This window comes from Schistocerca gregaria, chromosome 2, assembly GCF_023897955.1.
Source record: "Schistocerca gregaria isolate iqSchGreg1 chromosome 2, iqSchGreg1.2, whole genome shotgun sequence".
Lineage (NCBI taxonomy): Eukaryota > Metazoa > Arthropoda > Insecta > Orthoptera > Acrididae > Schistocerca > Schistocerca gregaria.
In genome coordinates this window covers 503,959,990-503,972,986 of record NC_064921.1, presented here as the reverse complement: position 1 = coordinate 503,972,986, position 12,997 = coordinate 503,959,990, and the positions used below count along the sequence as shown (strand labels likewise).

The 12,997-nt window shown below is 42.4% G+C and overlaps 1 protein-coding gene across 3 annotated transcripts in view; it reads left to right on the top strand.

Moving 5' to 3' along the window:
* LOC126328777 (dehydrogenase/reductase SDR family member 12-like) overlaps positions 1-12,997 on the top strand; it is a 90,440-nt gene that overhangs the window by 64,697 nt on the left and 12,746 nt on the right. The gene's annotated exons all lie outside the window — the stretch shown is intronic.

The following is a 12,997-nucleotide window of genomic DNA, read 5'->3' as shown; positions in this document are numbered from 1 at the left end:
TTCATGGTCTCTTCGTGAAATATAAGTAGGAGGGAGCAATATATTGCTTGACTCAGCGGTGAAGGTATGTTTTCGAAACTTCAACAAAAGCCCGTACCGAGCTACTGAGTGTCTCTCCTGCAGAGTCTTCCACTGGAGTCTATCTGTCATCTCTGTAACGCTTTCACAATTACTAAATGATCCTGTAGCGAAGTGCGCTGCTCTACGTTGGATCTTCTCTATCTCTTCTATCATCCCTGTCTGGTACGGATCCCACACTGGTGAGCAGTATTCAAGCAGTGGGCGAACAAGTGTACTGTAACCTACTTCCTTTGTTTTTGAATTGTATTTCCTTAGGATTCTTCCAATTAATCTGTCTGGCATCTGCTTTACCGACGATCAACTCTATATGATCATTCCATTTTAAATCACACCTAATGCGTACTGCCAGATAATTTATGGAATTAACTGCTTCCAGTTACTGACCTACTATATTGTAGCTAAATGATAAGAGATCTTTCTTTCTATGTATTCGCAGTACATTACACTTTTCTGCATTGAGATTCAATTGCCATTCCCTTCAGTATGCATCAATTCGCTGCAGATCCTGCATTTCAGTACAATTTTCCATTGTTATAACCTCTCGAAATACCACAGCATCAGACGCAAAAATCCTCAGTGAACTTCCAATGTTATCCAGAAGATCATGTATGTATATTGTGAATAGCAACGGTCCTGTGACACTCCCCTGTGGCTCACCTGAAATCACTCTTATTTTGGAAGACTTCTCTCCATTGAGAATGACATGCTGCGTTCTGTTATCCAGGAACTCTTAAATCCAATCACACAGTTGGTGTGATAGTCCATATGCTCTTACTTTGTTCATTAAACGACTGTGGGGAACTGTATCGAATGCCTTGCGAAAGTCAAAAAACACAGCACCTACCTGCAAACCCGTGTCTATGGCCCTCTGAGTCTCATAGACGAATAGCGCGAGATGGGTTTCACATGATCGTCTTTTTTGAAACCCATGCTGATTCCTACAGAGTAGATTTCTAGTCACCAGAGAAGTCATTATACTCGAACATAATAAATGTTCCAAACTTCTACAACTGATTGACGTTGGAGATATAGGTCTATAGTTCTGCACATCTGTTCGACATCCCTTCTTGAAAACGGGGATGACCTGTGCCCTTTTCCAATCCTTTGGAATGCTACGTTCTTCTAGAGACCTACGGTACACTGCTTCAAGGAGGGGGGCAAGTTCCTTCAAGTACTCTGTGTAAAATCGAACTGGTATCCCATCAGGTCCAGCGGCCTTCCCTCTTTTGAGTGATTTTAATTGTTTCTCTATCCCTCTGTCGTCTATTTCGATGTCTACCATTTTGTCATCCGTCCGACAATCTGGAGAAGGAACTACAGTGCAGTCTTCCTCTGTGAAACAGCTTTGGAAAAAGACATTTAGTATTTCGGCCTTTAGTCTGTCATCCTCTGTTTCAGTACCATTTTGGTCACAGTGTGTCTGGACATTTTGTTTTGATCCACCTACTGCTTTGACATAAGACCAAAATTTCTTAGGATTTTCTGCCAAGTCAGTACATAGGACTTTACTTTCGAATTCATCTGTCAGTGGATTATCAGTGCCACCTCCTTATCTTTGACCGCATGTGGACCAATGGCAAATTCCCATCGATTGTCAAGAAAGTATTGGTGTTCCAGTGCTAAAACCTGGTAAGGACATGCTAAATGTGGATAGTTAGCGTCTAGCATCCTCCCCAACATTCTGTACAAGTTGCTTGAATGTATTGTGAGCCGGCAGCTATGTTGTCTCCTTGTGTCTCGGGGCCTTCTGGCTCCATCTAAGGGTGGTTTTTGCGAAAGTCACTCCACCACTGACAACTTAGTATAGCTGGAGTCTGCCATCTGAAAGACCTTTTCCTGCCATCAACACCTTATTGCAGTCCATTTTGACCTGACGAAAGCCTATGATACCGCTTGGTAACAAAATGTCCCAGCTACTCCGGATGAGTGCGGTCTCCATGGCCTGCTCCCAAATTTTACACAGAACTTTTTGTTGCTCAGCACTTTAAAGAGTTCACGTTTGTGCTTCACACAGTTCACACCAGATTCAAGAAAGTGGGGTCCCAAAGGACACTGTCTGAGTGTCCCACTCTTTTTAATTGCCATTAACGGTCTTGTAACAGCAGAGGAGTCCTATGTATCCCCCTTCTTATACACTGACGATTTTTGTATTTTTTTTTCTTCTGGCCTCTTCTGTCAGTGTGGCTCAAAGACGACTGCAGGGAGCCATACAAAAGGCGCAGTCATGGGCCCTCACTCGTGGTTTTCAGTTTTCAGCCACCAAGATGTGGATTATGCACTTTCGTTATCAGTGTACTGTCCATGCACACCCGGAACTTTACGTCGACAACCAGCTACTTGATGCAGTGGAGACTTGTCACTTCTTAGGCCTGGTCTTCGATGACCGTTTAACTTGGCTAAAGGAAGCAGCTAAAGGAAAAATGCTGGCAGCATCTTAATATTCTTCAGTGCCAGGGCCTCACCGATTGGAGTGCAGATCGCCCTACAATGCTGTATCTGTACAAAGCGCTTGTGCAATCCCATCTTCGCCATGGGAGTCTGGTGTATGGTTCAGCATTGTCCTCAGCCATGTGGCTGTTGGATCATCCTATACACTATTGTGGAGTTAGACTTTCAACAGGAGCTTTCTGAATGGGCCCAGTGAACAGCGTCCTCGAGAAAGCTGGCATTCCTCCATTGCAGATCATGCAACAACAGTTGCTTGTGAATTATACCACTCACATTCATAGTTCGCCTCAACATCCAAATTACTGTGTCATTTTCTCTAGCATGGCAATCCATCCCCTGCAACAGTGGCCCTGGTCAGGGACACCAGTTGCTATCTGTGCCCAGTCCCTTCTCACTGAACTCGAGTCTTTCCCTCTGCCACCTTTCCTCTGGGTCCACTCAAGTTCACCTTCATGGTTCATGCCTCGGCCACAGCTTCATCTAGACAAATCGCATGCCCCAAAAGGCTCAGTTTTTCCTGAGGCCCTCCACTGGGAATTTTTCTCTGTTCTCAGCAAGTTCCAGGGCTCAGAAATAGTCTACACCAATGGCTTGATGGTCACACTGGCTTCGCTGGACATGCTGAACAGTGCTCCTTGCCAGATGCCTGCATCATTTTCACTGCAGAGCAGATAGCCATCTGTCGTGCTCTTGAGCATATCCTCTCCTGCACATGTGAGTCCTTTGTCATCTGCAGTGGATCCTTAAGCAGGCTACAAGTTGTTGACCATTGTATCCCTCGCCATCCTTTGGTGCTGGCTATCTGGGGGTCTCTTTATGCTCTCAAAGACAGTGGATGTTCAATGTCATTCCTAAGGACCTCGGGACATGTCAGGATCCTGGGTAATAAACTTGCTGAATCAACAGCCAAAGAGGCTATTGGTAACCCGACCCTAGAGATCGGCACACTGGAGACTGATCTCCAGTCGGTCTTGTGCCGTAAAGGTTTTGGGATATGAGTTACTGATTGGCACACTCACAGTATGCTGAATAAAATATGTGCTATTAAAGCAACAACTAATATGTGGATGTCATCCATGCAAGCTACTCACAGGGACTCTGTTGTCGTTTGCTGGCTCCACATTGGCTGGCTGACAGTCACCTCCTACATCGTGAGGTCCCACCTTAGCGTCGCTGTGGTTCCCATTTGACTGTGGTACACATTTTGTTGGACTGCACAATTTTAGCCACCCTGAGGTGGACTTTTAACTTTCTCACCACACTGCCTGTGCTGTTAGGTGGCAGTGTCTCAACGGCTGATCTAGTTTTACATTTTCTTCGAGAGGGAGGTTTTTATCACTAAATTTAAGGGTGGGAATCTGGCCTTATCTCCCAGGCCTTCCCCTCCCTCTAACTCCTCCTTGCTCTTTCTGTGCTGTTTATTCGCCTTGACGTTCGTCTTTTCCAATTTGTGTTACTCAAGCTTTGTGTTTTTCGGCTGGAGATTTCAGTGTGTTGCTGAGTGACCAGCTCATCCTTTATTTTTGTGATCAGCCAGCCCAGGCCGCCACATGTATTATTTTAATACTTTCCACCAGTTTTTTCCTTTTAGTGTACATTTTCCATGTTTGGTTAGCTACTTTCGTTTTCTCTTTCAGTGTGATTTCCACTTAGTTTTATGCCTTTTTACTTTTCCTGACTCCTTTTGCAAATGATTTTAACTCGAGACCTGTTTGCATCAGGAAAAAGGGATTGATAAACCTGTAGTTTGGTCCCTTCACTCCCCAAACCAACCAACCAACCAACCACATGCATCATAGCTTATTGAACACTCCTTTCAGCATGATCCACACCATTCATTTCCCGCCTACCATTTTCTCCACAGTATTGCTCGCCAGCACCACCCTGCATACCACAATACGCTGCCTGCACCATTAGGTCAAAATGTTGTTCCCACATGTTTCCACACCTACAGAGGTCGCACCCAGAGGGCTCTCTAGCCAGCAGCCCCACATTACCCCTCTTGCTCCAGCACCTACAAGCACTTTGGAGATGTTGCAGGTCTGCATGCAACTGTCATTACAGAACCGCTTGACTCAGCTGACCAATGGGGTACGACTCCCAGCACAAACTGACTCTGCAGATCCTCCCCCCAATTGCACTGCTGCTCACTCCTTCAACCCATGAGACCCACGCCTATGGTTTGCTTCCATCAAGGCAGTTTTCGCAAGTTTCTCTAATACGAGAGATGCAATGAAAAGCAGGATGGTTGTTTCGGCCACTTAAGCCCAATCGCTGCACCCTTAGTGCAGGATAAGGAACAGGTGTGGCCCCAACACTGATCCCTGTGGCACTCCCCACTTGACTGTACCCCCTCAAACACCACATCACAGCCATTCTCAACATTATGAATAATGTACTTTAGCTGTCTGTTGCTAAAGTAAGAGATGAACCAATTGTGAACTACTCCCCGTATTCCGTAATGGTCCAACTTCTGGAGCAATATTTTGTGATCAACACAAACGCTTTTTAGTTACATAAAAAAAAATGCCTAGCATTCGAAACATTTTGTTTTACCTATCCAGTATCTCACAGAGAAAAGAGAATATAGCATTTCCAGTTGTTAAGAGACTTCTAAAGCCGAACTGTACATTTGATAGAACATCATGTGATATAAAATTATTAATTATCCTTACATACACAGCCTTTTCAAAAACTGTAGCAAACACTGATGGCATAGAAATAGTTAAAAAAAATTGTCTACATTATCTCTTTCTCAGTTTTTATAAAGTGGCTTCACTACTGAGTACTTTTAATCTTTCAGGACACTGACCATTCCTACAGGAAAAATTACAAATATGGCTAAATACAGAGCTAACATGTGCAGCACAGTACTTAAGTTGTCTGCTAGGCACTCCATCATAAACGTGGAAGTCCTGATCTTCAGTGATTTAATTATTGACTCAATCTCCCCCTTGTCTGTATCACAGAGGAGTATTTCAGACATCAGTCTTGGAAAGTCATTTACCAAGACAGTTGTATGAGTCCCTGCAGAAACTTAATGTTATTTAATTCATCAGCAATGCTCAGAAAATGATTGTTAAATATTGTGCATATATCTGATTTAACATTAACAGAAATATTTTTACTGTGAACTGACTTCATATCGTCGACCTTGTGCTGCTGACCAAACACTTCCTTGACAACTGACCATATGGTTTCAATTTTATCCTGTGAATTAGCTATTCTATTGGCATACCACATACTCTTTGCCTTCCTAATAACAGTTTTAAGCACCTTACAGCACTCTTTGTAGTGGGCTACTGTAGCTTGATTGTGACTACTTCTAACATTTCTATATAATTCCCACTTCGTTTTACATGATATCCTTATCCCACTAGTTAGCTACCCAGGCTGCCTTTCACTGCTAGTACCCTGTTTAGAACATTCTAATAGAAACTAACTCTCAAAGTGCATGAGAAATGTGTTAAGGAAAGCATTATATTTGTCATCTATGTTGTCGACACTATAAACAGCCTGCCGATCTTGTTCCTTAACGACGTTTAAAAAAACTCTGTATTGCTGTTGGATTAGTTTAGCTTTCCTATATTATTTGTAATTACATGTGACATTTGACTCAGTACAAAAGCCATTTAGTGTTAAAATTTATGCATCACAGTCTCAAAGGCCATTCACCCTTCTACTAACAGAATACCCATCTGGTAATGAAGAATGAATAAAAATATTGTCTATGGCTATGCTACTGCTCCCCTGCACCCTAGTTGGGGAAAAAAAAAAACAGGGTCAACATGAGAGCATATGAATGTAGGAGATCTACTAACATCCTTTTTCTTCCACCATCATATCCAAAATTATATTGAAGTCATCATATACAACTAATTTCTGGTACTTCCTAAATCAAGAGCCCTCTCTAGCTTCAGTAGAAATGCTCTGAAGTCAGATTTAGGGGACCTATAAGGAACAACAATTAGAAGTTTAGTTTCACTAAATTCAGCTGCCCCTGCACAACATTCAAATACTTGCTCAGTGCAGTGCTGTGTTGTGATAGGTCTATGGACTCAAATGGAATACTGTTTTTTATGGATGTAGCAACTCCCTCACCCCGCAAGGAACTCCTTGAAAAACAGCCATCTAATCTGTATCTTGGTAAAAGTAGCCTCTGAATTGTTAAATTAAGTGGTACTCTGACATACCAATAATTTCAGAGTCAGCATCTATAATCAGCTTACTTACTTTATCTCTAATACCTCTTATATTTTGATTAAATATGCCAATTCCTTCTGTTCTTGGAAACATGACATCCTCTGAAGGTTAGCCCTCGGTTAGAGGGACTTTCTTTTAGTAGGTATACCTATCAGCTGACTTCAATCTAAAAAAAGGTGCACCTCTTAACACCAACTACTAAAGGCATTTTTCCATGAGTGATCCCACCACCACCCACTACACTGTCACCTATAAGCTTTGCCAATCTCCCCTTCTCATACCTATTGAGGTGCAGGCCATTCCTGATGAAACCTGATGTACTGATAGACCCAACTGGTGCCACTGAAATGTGACCCTCTGCCATCAGTTGTTAACACCCCTGATAGCTGCATTAAGATGAGGCTGATTATGACGCTGAAACGGTTGCACGAAATGCACGTTAGTGCCACCAATTTGAATAGCTATCTTTACCAGGTCACCACCTACATCATATTTCCCATCCCTATCAAGACTATTCCCCACTCCACCCACTATCACTACCAGATCCTCCTCTGTAAAATTCCTAGATAACTCCCCTATGCTGTCAGTCACCTTAGCCAACCCTGCAATAGGCTTCACAATACTGGTGACCTGGTACTCACTCCCCAACACCTTCTGCAACTGCTGGCCCACACATCTACTGTGTGAACTACCTAGCAGCAGAACCTTCACGCTCTTGGAGCTGCAACGGGCACATAATTTATCATCTCATCAGTGCAATGACATGTGCCCATCCCTGTTGCTGGCTCACCTTCGAACACTCGCTGAATCTCACATCCTCCCTGAAGGCCTGCTCCTAAATTGCTTGCTGATGCACCTACCCGTCCCCATACAGGCTGCCATGGCCTCATATGCCCATTTATTGTTAGGCGATGCAACAGTGTTGGACAATAAACTGTTTGAAATCCTGAACTTCTTCTCTTGCTGCAACTACTGTGGGGAATAATGGCTACAGCCTCATGGCACTGGTCAGCTATTCACCCACTCTACCTGTCCCACCCCACACACCATGTGCAAGATATCAGACATGTCACCTGCCACTAATGACCATCTGCCCAGCATGAAGGCTCCAGACCTGTGCTAGATTATGAAGTGCCTGACCTCCAAGATGGCAGGACCTACTGTCACTCTCACCTACCTACACCTCATGTACCTGTCACCATGTGCTGAGCACTCTCATACGTGCCCCAGGTGAAAACAGCTACCTCCGCCAGCATAGCTCTAGCCACCACCCTGACAATCACAACCACTGTGAACTAGGCACAGCTTGCTGATACCACCAGAGGTTTGGTGAGAATGCGACTTAAGTGCAGACCTCCATACTCCTAATCCCCAAACCCGACAACCACTGTCAGTAGGCACACCCTGGTTCCTGTGCTATTTCACAGTGCCTGTTCATACGGGATTTGAATGACACTAGTCACCCTTTCACTACCTCATTGACACCTGCTCCAACTTATGTATATTCTCCCACAAACATCTTCTAAATCCCTCTCCCCCCTCCCCTTCCCTCCCCCTCATCAATGCTAACAACTCGGCCACCATACATATGGTGTGCATAATCACTCAGTTGATGTAGGCTTCCAGTGCAAATGCCAGTGGACCTTCACGGTCATGGACATTACCGACCACCATTGTGGTCGCTGAGTTACTCAGTCATTAAATCCTACTGGCTGATGAAGTGAAGTGAAGTGTAGTGAAGTGCTGTTTAGTTGATGGCACCATTGGTAAGACTGTCAGCTGCAGCTCTCATCTTGCCATGAGCTTCACTGTGAAACACCTGGCAGTTTCAGGCCCAAATGCTCAACTCCTTGCAGAAGGTCCCCTCCTCATCCAGCCACATAGCATCCCCCGGAATGTTGAGCAGAACACTGTGCATTGTATTTCCCCTATCTCTGCCCCCCTCCCCCTCCCCCTGGTTTTCTGCCATGCCCACTCCCTCCTCGACCACAAATGCAAAATGAGTTCACCGATGCACTTGTCTCTTACAGAGGCCACCAGGCTTTAGCTCTTCATCTCGCCCTCAAGGACAGCAGTTCCTAGCGCCCTTGGGGTGATTACCGTATACCCAACCCTGCACCTGCAATGACACCATCTCGGGAGCTACTATCTTCAGTAAGATAGATTGCGCTAAAAACTACACACACACATCCCAACCACCCCAGAGGACATCGAGAAAACAACCATAATCACTTCTTTGGCCTGTTTGAGAGTGCATATGTGACTTTCGGCCCCCGCAGTGCCACACAAACATGGCAGCGATTTTGGACATCATCCTCTGGGGTGCACCGGGGTGTTTCTTCTGCCTAGGTGGTATACTTATCTACTCCAGAGACCCTACTGAGCATCACCAACACTCGTGACATTTTTTCCCTCAATGTGGCAAAATGCATTTTTAAGGTTAGGAGGTAGAATTTCTCGAACACTTAGTCTCTGGTGTCGGCTCCCACCCCATCCACAGACAGTACAGGCAGTAGCGGACTTTCCACAACCTACCACCTGCAAGGGCCTCCGGCATTTCATTGGCATGGCAACTTCATCTGTCGCCGTCTTAACCCTTAGATGCACGAGTGTTCAGACTGACATTAACACATGGTGGGGGTCTCTGAAGTCCCCATTGAGATTTCCATAAGTGTGATTATTTCTTAGCTTTGTTACATTATTTATTATGAAATCTTACTGTTATAAAACATGCCTGTAGTTACTTTAACTAGAAAAATATTAAAGAAAAGGTGTGGACAATAATTTCAATGGAATAAATTTTAATTTAATGAATACTGATTTTATTATTATTGTAAACCATAACTTTTCTTTATATTCAAATAAACTATAAATTGTACATTGGAGAGGTACAATGCAAATCAGTATGTATAAAGCATCCAAATACAAAATAGAAAAAAAGAAAATGGCTATGTTGCATATAACATGGGTGCACCAAAATTGAGATACACAGCACATTATACAAATAAAGATTTGGTTGCCTGTTACTAAGTTTTACACATTACTGGAAACAATCTTCACAAACAAGCACACTGTGTTCATTGCATACATTGTTAGAACATTTTGAACAACACTGAGCAATTTTCCTTTCCAGTTCATATGGGCAGAAAAAGCATCTTCTTTTGGGTCTTTTTCTTTGGTGGTTGATATGTTTCCTGGCACCTTTTGATGCCACATCTTGCCAGTGCTTGTACGACATTTCTTTGCAAATTTTGAGTTTTGGCTCTGGACTCCATATGTGGATGAATAAGTTGTAGGGCCAAGTCTTTCAAGAAAAGACTCCTTTTATCTGATTTTCCATTGTGATATTCAGGATGTTGTTTTGTGAATAAATAGAAAGCATTTATAGTTGCTACATCCGTTACATTAGCCCATAATACAAACTGCCATCTCCTTGTCTGTCTTGCGCATGTGTATGTATGTTCCTTTTGATCAAGAGAATCTACACCTGATTTTGTTTTATTCCAAAATAGAATCATTTCTAGTCTCTTCTTTTTATGAGTCTCATCTACTGTGGCGTCATGATTCATGGAACTTACTAGCACCACACTCCTATTCTTCTGTGGTATGTAGCTGACAATAGACAAATCATCTCTGAATCCAAATGTTGAAGATAAAACCTCTCGTGTCTTACATGGAATTTGTGGTTTGTTGTGGGGAAGAGTGCCAACTGCTGTAATTTTACCTTTCAATAAATCATGAAACAGGGAAACACTGGTAAAGTGGTTGTCCATCGTGTTATTGGTTGAGACTCTTCAGAGTGTCTTTGCCACAGTCATTACCACACGAGCTGCAACATTATCTTCACAAGGACGATCTGGAGTTATTCCTGAGTACACTAGCCCATCTATAGCATGTGATGTCATAGAGTTGCAGAGCCAGAATATTTTTATTCCATATTTTCCTGATTTGTTTGGAATAAACTGAATAAATTTAAAACGCCCTCTGAAAGACACTAGCTGTTTATCTGTTGTGCAGCTCTCTTAAAACCTTTGCCTGTACTTGCTTATGAATAGTTAACACACATTGTGAAAAGCTGCCGTATTATCATCTTGGCTCCAAGCTTGTCGAGTGTGTGTATCATTGAATCTTACAGCTCTCCTTAATTCTTGAAACCTGTTTATAGAGAAAGTTGCCATATAAACAGGGTTACCAGAAGAGCCACTTATAGGAACGTCCCAGCTTCTGCAACTGCCAGCTAGTAGGAGAATTCAAAAAAATGCATCCATTTCCTCATCTTTGACATTATGCCATGTTTGACCTTTAAAGCTGCTGAGTGTCATCCTTCCAGATTTGTGCAATGAACTATTTTATCCACAATATTATTTATGATGAAGTAACTCCAACTATCTTTTGATATTTGTGTGTGACTTCCCCTAACAGGACCTGGAGAAATTTTCATTATATTATGCGTAAGTGTTCTGCTTAGGAGGTGGTGTTTTGCTCCACTGAGTCCCATCGCGCACAATAAAAAAGTTTACAGGCTATTGTGTACTTGCTACATTATTTGAATTTTTTACTCCATTTACATTGGAATATTGGTTACTACTTTCTTCAGATTCTGAGCTGTTCCACTAAGGTGTATATGCAGAATAAGTTTCATCTTTGGAAGCAATACTACATTCACTTTCATCCAACCATTCAGAAATAATCATTGAAGCATTTGTATCCTATGCATTTTACAGCAGAATTACATTCTCTCTTTCGAGATGTACTGGATGATTCCATACTGTAAGAAACGAATGTTCCTTGGCTAGAAAGAGAGCCTAAATAATTACTTTGTCCAAGAAAGAGAGAAGAAAGGAAACAGAGAATAACAAACATAATTACTTAAAATATGAGAGCGACTTCTTTCACGTCTGAGGTTAACTTCTACAATGAGTAGTAAGTCATTTATTGTTGTTGCTGGATTCTGACCTGTGCAGCAATTGCCAGTATAAAAATATGCCAGGTACAAACATTCATAAACTGGGAGAAAAGTGCTTGCTAAAGCATTAGATTACATAAGGTCTGAAAGGCCCCCTTCATGCATTATGCGCATAGCATTAAGATGATGCTGATTTCTTTCCAATATTAAATACAACTTTGTTGTGTTTCTTAATCAGGAAAGTATTTTTAAGGATTATGTAATATAAGGTCCAATTATGAGATTTTAATATAATTTAATGGGTGATTAATTCACTCCCGGGCCCGAAATGTCCCCATCATGCATCCAAGGGTTAAGGATGCTGCTGCCACCCAAGAGCCCCTCACTGTAGCACTCCATGGGGATAAAATCAAAGGCGACAAGCTGGTTCCTTGGTCACAGGCCATTATTGAGAGCTTTGAAAAACAAAATGGGACCTCGCCAATGCGGCCCACCCCTACCCTAATGCCCCCCTCACAAGAGTGGCACCCGGGCCAGACAGCTATTGGGGCTGTCCTGCAACAGTATGTGGACAACATCTGGCAACTGCTTGCCTTTTTTTTCAGCTGAGCTCTCTGCAGCACAACAGAGCTGGGGTGCATATGGCTGCAAGCTGCTCGCAGTCCAGCCATCTGCTATTTCCAATCTTCAGTCGAGGGATGCGTCTTTACGATCTCCTGAGACCACTGCCCCCTTAGATAGATAGATAGATTCAGTTTTTGTTCCATAGACCCAAAAAATGAGATGATTCTCATGGGTGTGGAACATGTCATAAAGTATAACAAAAAACATGAAATATTTGAACATAATATTTGCTACCCTGATCATTTGTCAGGAAATTGTCGAAATAGGTGAATACAGTGCAGTAAACTAGAACAGCTAATATTTAAACAATTAACATGCTGTCAGAAGGAAACATAGTTATGCACTATTAACAAATTTATCAAATACAAAATATCTAATCTTGGACTGCTGTGACAAAGTGCTGCCAAAACTGAAATCAGACATTTTTACTTAAGCTGGCTTAACAGTCTCTGTGAAGATATTATCTATAGAGGAGAAGGAGTTGTCTATCAAAAAGTCCTTCAAACTCTGTTTAAACCGTGCTTTATCTAAAATCAAGTTTTTAATGGTTGCTGGCAGTTTATTGAAAATGTGTGTTCCTGAATATTGGACCCCTTTTTGGACCAAGGTAAGTGATTTTCAGTCTTTATGTGGATTGTTTTTATTCCTAGTATTGATACTATGTATTGAGCTATTGGTTGGAAATAGAGATGTATTACTTGCAACAAACTTCATTAAGGAATAAATATACTGAGA